The sequence below is a fragment of the Aegilops tauschii genome, chromosome 7, assembly GCF_002575655.3.
Source record: "Aegilops tauschii subsp. strangulata cultivar AL8/78 chromosome 7, Aet v6.0, whole genome shotgun sequence".
NCBI lineage: Eukaryota > Viridiplantae > Streptophyta > Magnoliopsida > Poales > Poaceae > Aegilops > Aegilops tauschii.
In genome coordinates this window covers 321,191,640-321,196,179 of record NC_053041.3, presented here as the reverse complement: position 1 = coordinate 321,196,179, position 4,540 = coordinate 321,191,640, and positions in this window count along the sequence as shown.

The following is a 4,540-nucleotide window of genomic DNA, read 5'->3' as shown; positions in this document are numbered from 1 at the left end:
GCAAGGCAAGTAACACCTTGATCATATCCCTTATTACCCAGTTTTTATGCATTAGTTTCAACCCTCAAACATTGCATGAGTAGGAACTGTTTAACATGTGGTTTTTGGGAAGTAGTTGATGATGGTAGAACCTATTGTCCTTTTTATTCAAACCCTGGGAGTTACTTCTACGTTATGCTTATATTGCTATGTTATGCTCGTAGACATGGTTTGGTTTGAGTGATTCATGACAGATGTGAGAGATTATTATGAACTAAGGGTTTATTTAAGGTGGCTACTTTAATACACATCTGGGTTGATTGTTTGTGGGCACCTGGGGAATCCAGTATTGTCCAAGGAGATCCCGGGGTATCCGTGTGATTTTCCTATGGTTCGCCACCCTAGCTCAAAGGGATCATAAGATTATTCATGCTAGAAACTTCCGTGTGCAACCACAAGCCATTATGGGCTCTGGCATAGTTGAGTATGTTGTGTGACCTCTTTCAGTGGTAAACTGCAGATGTAGGGGATGTAGGTGGTACGGTTTACCCGTCGAAAGAGTTAATGCTTCTGAAAGATTGTGTCTCGGTCATCCGTTTCTCAAACACCATGTAGTGCGAGAAATCCAACGGAGGAGATCGAGTCTTGTGGGGAAAAGTGCCCAAACCTCTGCAGAGTGTACAAACTAATCATGGTTAGCCGTGTCCCCGATTATGGACATCTTGAGTATCTGGTACTTGAATTATTGATTTGATCTCATCACTCTAAGTTAATTAATCTGTTTGGCTGATGATTATACTTTAATTGGGATTGAGATGGGGTTACCATTCTCAATGTTTTTCAACCAACTTGTTAGTTAAATAAAATATATTACTTTGCAGTAGGGAAAAATTGGCTTTATGCAAAAATGATAACCATAGAGTCTCCACCAGCCATATATGCATGTAGCAATAGCTGTTATCATGTTCTTCTGCTCTATAGTGTTATTTTGCCAGCATATTCCATGTGCTGACCCGTTTCGGGCTGGAACGTATTATGTTGCAGACTTTTCAGACGAAGAGTAAGGTACGCTAGGTCGTTGTCGTGCACTCAGCTATGCCGTTGGAGTTGATGGACTCATTCATCTTCGAAGCTTCCGTTGTTATCGTATTTAGTTGGCCTTAAGCCATTTATTGTAATAAGTTCTCTTTTGAGACATTTCGATTTAATAAGTGTGTGATTGAACTCTGTTATAAATCCTTCAAGTATTGTGTGTGTCAGCATTACCGATCCAGGGATGACACTTATGCACAGAGATTTGACCGTTTGAGGTCGGATCGCTACAAGATGGTATCAGAGCACACGCTGACTGTAGGACGCGACCACTAAGATAAGCCATAGGTCACTCTTCTCTACTCATTTCTGACTCTCCTCCATTTTCCACTCTATAGATGGCGGACTTAAGGAACAAGTTTGCTCAACCGGATGAAGACACACCATTTGGACGACACTTGAAGGAGGTCACTAGGTACCTGAACATCGGAATACCAAGCTTCACCGGGGCCTACACCGCCACTTTACCAGAAGAGGAGCGTTGGATGATTCGAGTTCATGTTCCAGGAAGGACATTCACGCCAGTTACTGAGCCCATAGAGTTTTCCTTTGATGCACCAACCTGGAGTCTAGGAAAGAGCATGGCAGCTCACATCGCCATGGGACGCATCGGCGAAGTATACAACAAGGATCTTAACACTACAAAAAAAGACACATCCGTGACATTTTGGGCCGAACGAATTTTTTTTTGTCATACATATGACACTTCTATGACGATAATTGTGACAAAACCCGGTATCATCATAGATGTGGTGGGCTCCTACTTCTATGACAAAAAATCATGACAGAAAATGGGCTTTTCGTCCTGTGCGGGCCGGAGATGCAGCTGCATGACATTCTTTGGGCCGTCCATGACAGAAAAAACTGTGGTATAAGCGAGGGCGAGGAAAATATCGGGGTGTTCCCGGTTACGGTGGGTGGTCGGGGCTGAGCGATGCACGGAGGTTTGCGCATTTCTCTCGTACACGCACGCGCGAGGGTGCAAGGCATTGGGCTCTAACTAAACCCGAGCGATGCGTTCTCCTACTGAACCCGAGCGATTGCACTGCAGGCTACGTGTTACTGAACCCAAGCGATCGATCGATCTGGCTGTTAACTGAACCCGATCGAGCGATTCATTCGCTACTGCTGCCAACTGAAGCCGGTCGAACCTGCTACCTCTTGATGAACAATGAGCGTTGTTGGGGGGTTGGATGAACAGTTCCCAGTGGGGGTTGGATGAACAGAACCCCGTGGTAGTAGAGGCTGTTGCCGCTGGATGAACAGAACCGCGATCGAGCCAGTTGGGGGTGGATGAACAGGACCCCATGGAGGAACAGGATCCCGTGGATTAACAGTCGCGGCCGAGCGATGCGCGTTTCTCTCATACACGTACACACGTGGGTGTGAGGCGTTGAGATCTAACTGAACCCGAGAGAGGCGTTCACCTACTGAACCCGAGCGATTGCACTGCAGGCTACGCATTACTGAACCCAAGCGATCGATCTGGCTGTTAACTGAACCCGATCGAGCGATTCCTTCGCTACAGCTGCTAACTGAAGCCGATCGATGCTGCCTTTGGATGAACAACGAGCGTTGCTGGGGGGGTTTGGATGAACAGTTCCCGGTGGGGGTGGATGAACAGGACCCTGTGGTGTTGCCTCTGGATGAACAGGACCCCGATCGATCGAGTCGGTTGGGGCTGGATGAACAGGACCCCGTGGAGGGCTGGACGAACAAGACCACCCCGTGGAGGGATGGATGAATAGTAGACGGTGGAGGGCTGGATGAACAGTAGCCCATGGAGGGGTGGTTGAACAGGAGCCCGTGGAGAGGGCTGGTTGAACAGTAGCCGGTGGAGTAGCGCACGGTGGAGGCTGGATGAACAGGAGCCCGTGGATGAACAGTCGCAGGTGGAGGCTGGAGGAGGTCGATGGTGGATGAACTGTAGCCCGTGGAGGCTGGAGGGGGTCGACGGTGGAGATGAACAATATCCCGTGGAGTCCCGTTTTGCGGTACGCCACACCCCTCCCGATGAACAGGACCCCCGTTTCGATCGCAGCGCTCCAACACAAGTCCGTTTCCTCCATTTTGCGGTACGCCACACCCCTCCCGATCAACAGGACCCCGTTTCGACCGTAGGAGGTCCGTTTCCTCCGTTTGCGGTACGCCAGACCCCTCCCGATGAATAGGATCCCGTTTCGAACGTGGTCGGTCGAACACAGGGCCGTTTCCTCCGTTCTGCGGTACGCCAGGCCTCGTTTCCATCGGCTGTTCCGTCCAAGCCCTCCCGGTGAACACGACGACGCATTCCGTTCCGACCCCGCCGGTTGGCTCCCGATGAACATGACGACGACGCAGTTTCTCCGTTCCGACCCAGCCATGTACACGAGCCCTGGCCATACGTATGCGCGAGTAGGCGTTCGAGACCCCGCCCATATGTACGTACGTGGCCATATTTTCTTTCTTGCACACTGGCCGCTGTACGTACGTGTACATGCTACGTGCGCGCCTCTACTACGACACGTTCGCACCTCTACATCGACCAGTATGTACGTACACGTTCGCGACCAGAATGACAACGCTACGTATGCTTTGACCAGGTGGGTCCCGACTATCATGCACTTCCTTGCGTGCGAAGATGTAGCTGGTGGGTCCCAGCAGTCAGGGGGGCGAATCATTTTTTTTGTCCGGACGCACTTCCTTGCGTGCGAAGATGTAGCTGGTGGGTCCCAGTAGTCAGGGGGAAACGTTTTTTTTCATGAAATACGATGGCCCGTCCGGTGGGTCCCCGCTGTCAGGTGGAGGAATAATTATTTTGCGCGTAATAAGGAGGCACTTCCTTGCTGCGGCCATGGACCTAGCTGTCAGCCTCTCCACATACAGTCCACGTCCGATGGAAGCCGTTCCTTGACCACGTTGACCACGCCGCGCCGAGAGCACCAGGGCGGTGGATGACGACGAGGCCTAGGAAGGGGATGACGTGGAGCCGGAGAAGACGCGACAGTGGATGCCCACGCGTAGAGGAGTATGAGGGTTCACTGGTTCGCTGCGGTGTGGGGCTGCCGTCGTCGCAGAATAACAGGGGGTGTGGGTGAGCAGAGGGATGGCCTGGCCAGCAGTGGGAGTAGTAGGGGGCGGTGAGGCCTCCGCCGCATCGCAGCTGCCCACGGGAGGCAGGAGCACGAGGCACGACCGGCGCTGGTTTGGGCGGCTGGAGCAAGAAGACCAGAGGTTGAAGAGGCACTACGGCCGTTGGATGGACATCATACGGTCACTGGAGCTAGAATCGTGCATATTGACTAAGTTGACAAAGCCCTCCGTCCTCGTCAACTTAGTAGGCCCACAAGTCAGCCTGCCACTATACTGGGTCCCAGCTAGCAGGGGGAGTATTCATTCTTTTGTGCGTAATAAGGAGGCACTTCCTTGCGTGCGAAGATATAGCTAGTGGGTACGAGCTGTCAGCGGCGGTAACGTTTTTTTCACGAAA